Source organism: Micrasema longulum, unplaced genomic scaffold (genome assembly GCF_059751315.1).
Source record: "Micrasema longulum isolate JH-2025_06_02 unplaced genomic scaffold, ASM5975131v1 h1tg000089l, whole genome shotgun sequence".
Classification (NCBI taxonomy): Eukaryota; Metazoa; Arthropoda; class Insecta; order Trichoptera; family Brachycentridae; genus Micrasema; species Micrasema longulum.
In genome coordinates this window covers 454,695-468,023 of record NW_028277295.1, presented here as the reverse complement: position 1 = coordinate 468,023, position 13,329 = coordinate 454,695, and the positions used below count along the sequence as shown (strand labels likewise).

General features: G+C 30.3%; 1 protein-coding gene across 1 annotated transcript in view; it reads right to left on the bottom strand.

Annotated features, from left to right (window-relative positions):
- The window catches only part of LOC148284787 (FMRFamide receptor-like), a 589,885-nt gene that overhangs the window by 261,986 nt on the left and 314,570 nt on the right, over window positions 1-13,329 (bottom strand). The window lies entirely within an intron of this gene.

The following is a 13,329-nucleotide window of genomic DNA, read 5'->3' as shown; positions in this document are numbered from 1 at the left end:
AAGAAATAACTGGATTATTTTGGGAACAAAAATTGTGATTAACAGTTCTAAGGATCGTGTCTTTGCTAAGAAAGTAACGGAGGGGAACTTAAGATCCTTTACAGTAGTGATGTGCGTAACCGACCAGATATGTGAACATGAAAAAAACGTGGTTATGAAAATAATCGATTCATTTTACACAATATAAAGGCGTTACAAACACAATTTTTTTTTGAATATGAAGGTGGGCATTTTTTTAAAAATAGAGAAATACTTGCGTTTTTAGGATTTAGCCAAATATTTTAGTTTTTGTACTATTTCATTTTCTATTTGTTGACCTCGTGGTGTAGTGGTCAGCACGTTTGCCTACCATACACGGGGTCTCGCGTTTGGTTCCCGACATGGTTGACATGAAATATTTTTTTTTTTTAAAGTTTTTTTTTCAGGGTAAAGAAATATTTTTGCTCTTATGATTTACACAAATATTTCATTTCAGAGAAATTTTCAACGAGTTGTACATAACTCACTATTAGAAAGTGGGAATCAAGTTAGGGTAGAGTGGAATTCAAGCCACGGACCTTTGATTCGTAAGTTCGAGACTCAAGTAACAGGACCACAACGCAATTCTAAAATAGATTAAAAATTCGATTTTTACACTAAAATATTGTATAGGTATTGTATAGGAATTACACTGGCTACGTTTTACACAGAGGGTCAAATACAAACTCTGTTGGCTTATGTATAAATCACTGCACCACTCTGCTCCGGAATATCTAAGGGAACTATGCATTCCAGATTAACTAGCTGACAAGCGTCTCACGCTTAGATCAGCTACGTCTTCGGCGAGAGAAAAAGTTATTATACCTCTACGCAAACAGCGCACTAAATTTAGTGAACGCGCATTTGCGGTCGCAGGCCTTATAGCATGGAATTTTCTTCCAGCAAAAGTGCGAGGCTATGAGAGTGAAGTGATGTTTCGGAAAAAATTTAAAACCCACTTGTTCTCTAAATCATCTAAATAAATCCGTAGCATGTGACAACAAAATAAATTGTTATAATTAAATTACAAATTTGAAGCTTCAATTAAATTTATTTATTAATAGAATCACTATATAAGGCGCCTTTGAGGTATTATATTACGAAAATGGCACTGTATAAGTTATCCATAGTAATAATAATAATAGTTCCCGGACTGGTACCCCTGAAAAGTAAGACAGATCATCATGTAACAAAAAAATCAAGATACATTGCGTTTTGTGTACCAATGCAGTACCCTATGCACCATCGATGCAGAAAGGGATTGATGATGATGACTTTTTTATTAAAGTCGTAAATGACTTATGTATGTAGCGAAAATACAAAAACAATCATAAAGGTTGCAAAAGTTGTGAAAATAGCATTAAAAATATCAATTTAGTTTTTTTCGGCAGCGAAGATATTATATTCCTGACACAGGTAAGCTAGAGGTGTGTGGTATGTAGCATAAAAGTAATATGCTTTATTAACAAATTACAACAGAGATGAAGAACATTTAAGTGAAAGTAATATAAAAGTCTAGGCATCTACAGGGCTTATGACCTGTCAATGGCTGGTTTAAGTGGCCACATTACACAGTTTGTAACATTCACCATTCTGCCCATATTTGAACATCTATATTCCTTCAGTTCTTTCATCTGTTCATGTTTGTGTAGTAAAAGAGCTAAAACTTTTTTATGCGGGTGAGGTTCATCTAAATGAATTATTTCACCTACATACTAGGCAACGCCTGAAAATCTTATTTTTTCAATTTCAATACTTCTTCATGGACCAGGTGGATTTCAAACTAATGACAAACTCAAAATATTGTTGATAATATGCTTTAGTTTATTTGATGTTGATCAATAATTCTTTTTTTGACTTTTTTAGCCTTTTACATAGATAAATACTTTTTTGCGTTTGAGTTTTTGTTTCAAAAATAATTATTATTCATGTGGGAAATGTTAATTCATTTTTTTTACGTGTTTATTCAAATGAATCTTGAGTATTATGTTTATGTAAAATATATTGAAATTTCCCTAATATAAACATGATTCGTTGTATTTTATTTTCATTTCTGCGACGTTTTTCAATGGTTCATTGAATAATAAATGTTATTGCCAAAAAAGGAATTTAGATTGTTTATTAAATAATTTTAAATACGAAATTCGATTTTAAGATGATTGATCTATTTTTGGAATAAAAAGTCAGCAAAATTACACATTACAACGTAAAAACATTATGATAATTCATTAAAAATTTGAAAATTGTTTTAAGAGCTGTGTAAAAATAATATGAAGGTGTAAAAATATAAGAAAAAGAACCCAAAATGAGTTTGGAATAATCACAAACGTATTCATTAAAATAATATTTTATGCGTACAATTTAGTAATAAAAAACAATATAGTTTCACAAAAATAAAAATAAACACAAGATGATTGAATTTTTTTTATTGATTTAAAATGTTTTTTATGTTGAAACTTTTTAGTTTTTTTTATAATTTAAAAAAGAAAAAACTTGATTTATTAGCTACATTTATACCATGCGTAACATCGTTTAATTTATTAAATATGATTTTATATTAAATTCTCAATTATTATACTTCGATAAAGGTGTGCGTTTTGCTCCAAAACTGGTAGGCAATTAAATAAAAAACATCATTTTTATTCCCTTTCCACACTTATTGATGCATAGGGCGCTGCATTTGTATATCAATCACATCTAATCATGATTATTTTCATTACATGAAGGTAAAATGATCAGTCCTATGCTTCAGGTACCAGTCCAGGGACTATGAAATATTCTAGTGTGAAAACACCCTTGTAAATAAATAAATAAATAAGCTATGTTACAAATCATGGTCGTGTCTTACCATATAAACAGGGTGTTCATTAAACCCTGTCATATCCGAAACCACAATGATCAGTATGGGCAAGAAGACATATTAGCATATTTAAAAAAATATAAAAGCGACCTTTTTCTATTTTTGGTATTTTATTTTTTAAAATTGTATTCGTTCTAAGAAAATATTTCAATATGCAAATATGCCTTCTAGGTCATACTGATCATCGTGGTTTCGGATATGATAGGGTTTAATGAACACCCTGTATATGCTTTAATTTTTTTAATAATTAAAAAAAGAAACGGCTCATGATCAGACGCTGAAGTCTTTGTGGGCATTTGTCCAATTCGTGTTAAAGCTTCATTTTAAGATGTGTTTTTGTAATTGTATTTCTATGTAAATAATATATTTTATTTCATTTTATTTTAATTTATTTTATTTTATTTTATTGAAATAAACGGCACTTAGTGCCTTTTACATATTAGTTACAAATACAATTAAATATACATACATGTAAGCATAAGTAATACAGAGCATTAAAAACAATATTATTAATTAAGAAAGTCTAAGAAATATAAACTATATAAAAAAATAAAATATTACCAGTTATAGAATTATCGATAAAAAAAGATAATTTGGTATTTGAAATACTTTGAACCAGTTAAAAAAAAAACTAAGAAAATAATTTTGAATAACATTTAAAAATATATATATATCTGTATTGTTATTGAAAACTAATATTTAGGTAAATAGAATATGTTTATGTATAAAAATATATAATGAAGAAAAAAAATGATAAAGAAAAATATTTTTTACTTATAAATTAATTCCAGAAAAGAAACGAAAAAGAAAAAAAAAACAGTAATAAAGAAGTTTAAAACAAATTTTTAACAATAGTAACAAATAGTTAGCTAGAACTATTACCAATGAAATAAAGAAGAAGAACCGTTCTATATGTACTAAATTTCGTGTGAAATGAGTCACCAATGTCCTGGTACTTATTGCTTAGAGAGTGAAGTCTATCGATGACTACATTTTTACCATATATGTATGGAAAATCGCAAAATCGCTGAACACGAGGCCAACAAGTGGTTAAAAACATAATGTTTTTATTTTAACTACAAGATCGTTCATTCGGATACATATAATATTTAGTATCCCTAAACAGCAATTAATGCCTGCAGACTCGCTCCGCCTTATTCGAAACTTGCAGTGAATCAGTCTCAAAAATAAAGTCACCACAAAATAACTTGAAAAACGGTAGTTGTTATGAACTCAAAATTTCCTAATTTTGTGGTCGTACTTTGAGACAGAAATAATGTAATAAATCGATTTTAAAAGAAATTGAAATAAAGCGTTCTTTTCATTCGAATATACGACTGTTTTGTTATTTGTTATTCGTCTCACTATTTCAGAGCTTATTACGGAAGAAATAGACTAAGTTACTTATCTCTAGTCTTAAGACCTCGTCGATGCTTATATTACATGATATTTCTATACACTGCATCAGATATAATCTCGCGCTTCGGCGGCTTAGGGAAGTTGAGTTGTTTAATTCGCTTAATCTTTAAGAAAATACGGCTTATTTTAAACAGACTGTGACATAACATGTTTTCTGATACTAAATTCATTATAATAATTCGAAATTTATATCCATTAAGAGAATGCGCGGTCTGACTTTTCTTCATACAAACTTATTCCAGATTTTCTCGCTGGATTATGAAACTAAAGCGATTTTTAACACGCTATAGACATCCACCATTAGCGTATCACTATGTTTTTTGTTCTTATAAATTGCATGGATTATTCACACTTAACCTTCATTAACAATAATTTTATGTGAAAAACATTACATACATTATCAACAATTAAAAACTATCACTAATACAAAAAACTTTTTTCTATTAACCATAATTTCGGGGGTCATAAGGGCGAAACTACAAAAACACAGTTTTGAGATAAATGATAAAACAGTTTTCAAAATATAATACTGTCTTTTAAGGGTAACAAATAAAGAAAATAAAAAATACAGCTAATAGAGCATAAAATGTTTAAGAGACAAAAATATGAAACTACGCCTTCGTCTATATGACCCTAACTTGCGCTTACATTAGTAAATTAACAAAATGATGTAAAAGGTGTTTTATTCTTCTGACTTTAAACAAAACGCTTTATTTGTAGTTTCACACAAATTTATCTAGGTAACTACTTATCGGATGAGTTTCATCTTTTTGTCACTAACAGGATATTTTGTTTGGATATCAGATTAGTACTTAACACAAAACAGCATTTTTTGTAGTTTCGCCTTTATGACCCTAAGCTCCCGATTTGAGCAAACGTCTTACTTCTGTATTCAAATAAATATTTTTTGATTGTTAGGTAACATGTTACATATTTAAGGTATACTGTATTGCAGTGTACTTTTGCCATATTTATTGCAATATCTAGGAACAGCTAACCCTTCCATATTAGTAAACCTGGTGTTGTAATGTTAACGTTGTGTCAGACTCCCCCCTCCCCCCTCCTCGTTTCACCCCTGCAGAAGTTAGCAACCATTTGTTTATTTTAATATTTTTATTTTTTTAAATTATTCGTTATAAAAAAAAAATTAATGTGCCCACATGTCTTTTTGCTCATACTGATCATCGTGATTTTGGATGTGACAGGGTTTAAAAACACCTTGTATATACAGTGTGATAAATATAGAAATCAGAAGACTCTCAGGAGCATATTTGGTAAGAGTCTCGAGAGACGAAATATATAAAATAGAAAATGTCGTTAGGTGAAGAGAAAACGAAGACATTGGTGTGCATATCCTCAACTTCCTCACATTGCATTATACGGTCAACCCCAAGGTAAGCGACTCCCGCACCGACCGCCAGAAAGGTGGATCGATCGCAGGAAATCGACCCCGAAAAAGATGAATCCCTCTTAAAAAATAAACCAAAAGACCTACACTAAGAAGAAGAAAAAAAAATCCGTTTTATGACGTAGCGATAAGCGTGGTTTGCAACAAGGTGGAGGATTAATTTATTCAGCACCTTAAATATCTATTACTTTTTTTTTTTATGTTTGTATTTTTTGTAATACATTAAAATTTTAAACAGTTTTAAGTCCAATGTTTGCGAAGAATTCCCCAAAAAATATTTTATATGAAAGCTATAAAAAGTACTGGAAAAATTGTGGTAAGGTTTGTAAAACATAAGCATGTTTACCTCACGTTGGGCGCCATTACACAATTTTATTTATCTACAATAAAACGTTTGTCTGTCTTATAGTGTAGTTATTGGTACATCTGGTAATGTGAATGAAGAAACGATTTCGATTGTAATCGATTCCATATAATATATGGATTTTAAAAAGTAACAATGAAGAAGTTCAGTTTTATTTTTATTATTTTTTTTATTTATTAATAGAATATTAAACTTAGCCAATTTTTTTAAATTTTATATATCGTATTACCAGCGTAATGTATTTATTTTTTATCTTATATTTGCGATATCATTTACTTAATTTTTTGCTTTTTTTTACCTTTTTCTAAATATTATTTGAAAACATAAATTATAAGTACTTTTTTTAAAGTTAGTAGTAATCATTATTACACAACTATGTAGTGTTATCATATGTGTTAATGTATAGGATCTTTACCGACAAGCCATATTAATTGGCTTGGTGAGTCCTGTTAAAAAAAAAAAGAAATGTTTTAAAAAATAATAAAAATGTAATATTGTATGTTAATAATTAATAAAAAAAAAAATTTTTTTTTCAAGTTTTGTATATCTGAAATAATTCCGCGTGTGACGTCAGAGGTGGTTCTATGACAGTTCTTCCAATTGGTATGTTTACGGTGACAAAAACTAATTTTCCCTCAAAACTCACTATCATTGGATGTTTCATATAATTTATTTTTTTTCGTACGTGGTTAAGAAATTTTACCGTACAATTTAATGCGAATACAATTTTTACTGCGCTCAAGGAAACATTTTTTGTATCCAATTTCCCGTAGGGCTGAAGTTTCTTATTAAAATATTTGTTGAATCAATATTAAATTTGTGGAATATTAAGCTTTTAACTTTGTTGTGAGACCACTAGAATTTATTTCAAAGCATATGGACTGCATAAGTCCGTCAATAAATAAGTAAATAAATAAATAACCACAATATTATAGTTTTGGGAAACACAGACCTCTCCACCGACAAGTAGAATTGTAAATTAAAATTAAATATACATAAATAAAAATGTAGTTACTGACAGGGGTGGGCCAAGTTAATTTAAGGAGAGAGGCTTATATACCAGAAATATTGCGAGTAATGGTGAGGGGTTTTAAAATATAATATCAGTAACGAATGGTTTTTGTTAGTTTAATTAGTGGTTCAAAATAAATTCAACTAGTCTTATTACAACGAGCTTAATTTTATATATTTAATCATGTTATTCCACACAGTTCATTCCGTTTCAATAAATTGTATAATAAGAAAATTAAGCTCTACGGAAAATTGGATACAAAAGGTGTTTTCTTACGCGCGGTAAGCATTAAATTGTACGACAAAGTTTCTTGAAATTGTAGAAGAAAAATATTTTAATAAAAACGACATCACTAATTTATATTAATCAACCAATGGTAAAAGGATTGTGGAAGATTTTCGGTTAACTAACAGTCAATGACCCAATTCGATTCGAATCGAACCAATTGGCTGATATGAAATATGTATTTAAAAAGAGTGTTTTTACACTGGAATATTTGAACGTAGTTATGCAGAAAGCAGCCAGCCATGGAAAAGTGAAACTGAAATAATAGCACCTTCGTGAAAAGAGTGAATAAACAAATCTCCACAACATTTGGAATGTTTTTGATTTTAACAAATGCTAAACAAGGAATATATTAGCTTTTTTTACATTTCAAACAAGAGTTTAAGTATGTATTTGAGCAGTTTTAATGATTTTTAAATTCGCTAAGATTTTCTAGTGCTGTGGGTGTTTTCTGCAAATTGAGAACTACGGTTTTTGTGATTGATACCATTTTCAGAAGGTGATCAAAACAACTTTTTGAATGAAAGTGGTCTGGCTATTTTTAGCAAAACATAGAATTGACCTTACTGCACTCGATAACTTCAATATCTCATTTTTCCAAAATTGTGCACTGGCTGCTTTCTGCATAATGACGTTCATTTCATAGTCCCTGAACTGGTACCTGAATCGTGAGACTGATCTACCTTCATGTAAAAAAATTGATCGAGATGTACTGCGATTGGTATACCAATCCAGTGCCTTATGCACCATTAGGTGAGAAAAAGAAATGATGATGATGATGAACCGTCAACGGAGCAATCGGAAAAACTGAGAGTGAAAAAGCGGAATAAAACTTGAGGCGTCACATGCGGAGTAATTTCAGAAATTTAAAAGTTAATAACACATAAAAATTAAAAAGAAAAAATAAGTTGAGTTTAATAGTCTATTATCAAATTAAAACATACAAAAAACCACCTGACTTCCTCATTAAATTCTTCGAAATCCATATTTTTTATTTACTTTTATGGAATCGAAATTATGTTTTCATTCATTTTTTTTATATTTTAATCACAACGAGACAAAAAAACATAAAAATATGATCAAATGGCGCCTAACGAGGGCCATAAATTTTTATGTTTTACCCCTTTATTTCAAAACATTGTAGACCAATTTATTGGAAGCTTTGCGACCATTAATGCTTACGACTTAACGTTTATTTGATGCCAAGCAATGTATACTACACCTTCTTATTTTATGGCCCTCCGGCGTTTCAAATATCTACATTAAGTAATTACTTTTATTGCTTTTGGCTTTCTCAAACCTCTTAATAAGTTTAATTTGTTGCTGTAGATATTCGATTATTATTATTATTTTGCATTTATTTTCACTACGCATGATTCTTTGTTTTTTTGTATTTTTTATCTATATATGTATAGTTCTTCTGTACGTGTGATGTCACTGAAATTACCCTACGCGGCTTAACCGATTTACATGCGGTTTTCAGTGAAATGTAAATCTGTGCGCTGCGCGTGTTCATAGATACATATTGTATAGTTGTATATTTAGTTATAAAGGTGTTAAACTTGCTTTGTTTCTTTGTTGTTCTCAATATGTGTTATTTTCCAAATGCTTATATTATTTATGTCCCGAATTGAGTTGTTGTAACTCCTGGGAATGTAATCCAACGTATTAAAATAAAAAAATAAAATAAGAAATAAAATAACAAATTAAAATTTTCAATCGAATTTGTAAAAAAAAAGTTAGGAGCATAAATAATTTGATCGATGTACCAGGATTGCATTCGACGAGAATGCGTTTCGATTTTTTTTGAGTATTTGAGTGGGTCCCTGGATGGTTTAGATTCACAATTGGACCCGGTAGGTAGCGCTGCGATCTCAATGTGAAATGTCACTTAGTATTGAGTTGATCGAAAATTTGAAGTTTTCGAGATTTTTTGTTTGCTGAACCAGCTAATAGCAGGCATGCTGATGTTAGGAAAGGACAACGTCTTTTTGGTCCGCTAGTATAATATATGTTTAGATCACTGTATTTAGAAGCCTTAAGTGTCATGTACAAGGCTAAGGTACTCGGAAAAATTCGTTATTTTTTATTTTGGAAATGGGATTTTCGATCACTGATTTTGGTTTATAACCTTTATGAGTCCAATCGCCATTGTAAAAAAGTCTACGAACAATGGCGCGTGATAACTACTTTTAACGACAATGTGAATATCTGTTAAGGATACTCAATCTTTCCTGTATTCTGCTTCAAGGTTATGGCATTGTAAACTGAAAAATGGGCTCTGAAATAACAGATGTTTGATACTCTGTCAAGAAATATCACAATTGCCATCATTCCCCAATTAAAACAAATAAAGGTAACTTCTCATAGCTCCGTGTCCGGTAAAGATTTGGGTTGTTTTAAAAGTATTTTTGGTGGTGACGACGGAAGTTTGCTGCATCAGCCAGCGTTGGGAAGAACATTTTAATGATTTTAACCGTAGAAGAAGCGCGGTAATGATCCTCTCGCATGCATCCCGACGCATGATTCAACTCGTCGTCTGCAGTCTGAAGATGTTCTTTTAGAAAGAAATCTTGATTTTCATATTTTTACTATGACGCAGATTGCATTACCTTCAATGTATCGAAAATAATCTTGATGTGCAAGAACTGAAGTACCAATACAGTGCCTTGTACCTATTGGGTGCAGACAAGACAATTACTATGATGATTTTTATATTGCACATAAAAAACAAATCAACGTTACGGATAGCATAAACAACATTTATTATAAACAATGTTTCAAATTCGTCTTAACTTTTGTCGACAAGTACTCGATTCAACCCCCTAAAAAACAGAAGTTTAGGGATCTACAGGGCTTATGATATGTCATTGGTGAGACTGGGATCGAGAAGATGTTTACTCAAAGTAACAACTGATTTGGAGACCTCTGAAGAAAAACGCAGAGAGGATCTGTAGAGAGAAGAACTTGGCGATAGGCTCTGGATTATGCCATCTGAAAGCACAAACAACGCCCATAATTTAGACTTCCCTGCGTGGAAAGTTCTCAATCCACAAAGGGAAGGGGTGTCTAGATACAAATACAACCAACAGAGGTGGAGATTTCTGGAGGGAGATGACATGAACTGCGATTGTGGAGAGGCGCAGGATGATCCTCATCTGCTGCGGTGTCCACAAACGCAGTTAACTTGTGATATTAATGATTTAAGGATGCGGTTTTTCTTTTTTTTTTCAATTTAACTTTTTGTACATAATGTTATTTGTACATTGGCGGGCTTATTACCAAATGGCAATTTCTTCCAACTAACCAATAAAATAAAAGTTTCATTTTTATAATTCAAGTTACAGAAAATATTCAATAGAAAAAAAGATTAAAAAGCTAAAGATATATAAAAATAGAAATAAACGTATTTGTTTATAAATTACCTTAAATCAAAACTATTACTCAATGGGAAGAAGGAAAAAAGAGGAAAGAGGAAAAAGGAAAGGAGGATTTAAACAGAGATAATGTAGTAGCATATTTGATGGTGGATGGGAGATGATTCCACAGTCGAGACGCATGGACACTATATGAGTTAGAGAAAATAGAGGAATTGTGGATGGGTATTAAAAGAGTGCCTTGAGAATTAGAACGAAGAGGTAAACCATGAACTGATAAGCGTTGAAATTTTTCACGCAGGTATATAGGAGCGTTAGGACTATGAAGTACATTGAACAGAAGTGAGAGGGAGTGAAAGTCTGGCCACTGACAAGGTGATATCTGTCGCTGCACACTGGAGTGGTAAGGTCTTAAGTCCGGACTCGATAAGTAAGTATTAGCTGGTTTAAGTGTCCGCTATACACACTGTGTCAGATTTACCATTCTACATATATTTAAATTTCTATGTTTCTTCAATATATCAATCTGTTGATGTGTTGAAGTTGTTGTTGAAGTGAAGTCAAAGAGTTTAAATCTTTATAATGTGTTTTTTAAACTGTTCTTCATTTCTGGTGTAATATGTTAATATTTACAGCTTCTGCAGGGTTGAATCCAGTTCTTGTCTAAAAAATTTGCACAAACTCCAAACATTGTTGATAATTCCACCTGGTTCAAAGATAAATATAAAAATTAAAACAACATTCTCAGGCATTGCCTAGTATGTAGGAGAAATTCAAATCAATCAAATTAATCTCACCCCATCAATAAAGGTTTCAGCTCTTTGACTTCACAAACATCAATAGATGCAATTTTATGTTTTATGTTTTTTCCTTTTTTCATTTTTGTATAATTTTATTTAGTACGTACTATTATTTGGCATATGATTTATTGCTCCTATTTCTTATATTTCTTACTATAGTATTGAGTGAGTTTCTAGAATACCTATATCAATTATCATTTCAATTATGTTTTTAAATATATATTCTTTTTCTGTTGATTTCAATGATAATCATATTTTGTTTTTTTTTAAACTACAATATTTTAATATTATTTTGTTGATTTTAATGATACCATTTTTTTGTATATTTGAATATGTGTGATTCTTAATTTGTAAAATTTATATTTTAAATAATATTTCTGATTATCTTTTTTGCATTGTATTCTTTGGAATTTAATTATTTATTACATTACCTTTTTTCTAGATTGTTGTTCTATGTCATTATAATTTGATTCAATTAATTTTACTATGTATTTGTATTGTTATTTATTGCGGCTTGGCACGGGCATAGCCCAAAAAGCCTTAATAGGTTCATTAATATTTAAACTAGTGTAATTTTGAATGAATAAATAAATTCCACCAAGAAATAACAGTAGAAAAACTTAATCTATTAATACGGATGTATATTATTTGACTCACAAGTTACCTCGGAGAAAAAGTTTGTAAGATTTTTAAGTGTGAATTCTTGTTTTGTTAAAAACTTCTTAGCATTTTGGCAGCCAACAGATGTCCTAGTTTTAAAAGCATTTCTTACGGTGCAACTTTGTGTTTATTGACCTATAAAAAGGATATTAAATCATTTGTGTGTAATAGTGATTTTATTTGATTCCTTTGTATCTAGTTCAAACACTGTAATCAATAGAACATTAAGCGTATTCTAAAAGATCGTTAAAAGCGTTTTAAATATCCATTTGTTTTAAGCTTTTTTTATCTTATTTCACTGGGCTGGGTAAGCGCCGACTAGACTTCTCGGTCTGTAGAATAAACTATGTTAATGTAAGAATTATTTGCTATTATTTTCGGTAGCATAGACACAATTTCGATTTATACTATTCAGAAGATTGATTACGATTTAGGTAAACAGATAAAATAGCCATGATATAAAAGTTTTATGAACAAAATTTTATATTTTAATATGTTGAATTTATCGAAATATTATCTCATTTATTTGTAAACTTTTGGAAACAGTGCGATGTATGCTAAATTGGTTCTACGCCTTTTGGTGTAATTTAATTTTATGATTTTAATTAAATATAATACTTATTTTTACAATGCAAAAAATAATTGTACAAATGAAAGAGATGCCAATATCACAATAAATCGGTTTTACTGTATAAGAAAGAGCACGAGAATAGAACTTATAACAAGAAGACACTGTTCTGTGGCCAGTGTTTGTGTCATCATCACTCCCTTTCCGCACCTAATGGTGCATAGGGCACTGCATTGGTACACCAATCGCAGCGTATTTTGATAATTTTTGTTAAATAAAAGTAAAATGATCAGTTTACGCTTCAGGTGCCAGTCTAGGGACTATGAAATATTCTAGAGTAAAAACACTATTTTTTTTAAATATTTCATAACGAGACCTCTTGCATAATAGGCAAACCTGCTGACTATTACTTCACGAGGCCAAAGAACTGTTTGTCTAACAGAGACAAAACAAAATAAGAGATTAATTAAATAAGTCGGTTATTGGCAATAAATGGGAGTGCACTCTCTAATATGACGAGTGTATTTTTTTCGTTTATTTTACTATAACAGGCCTATA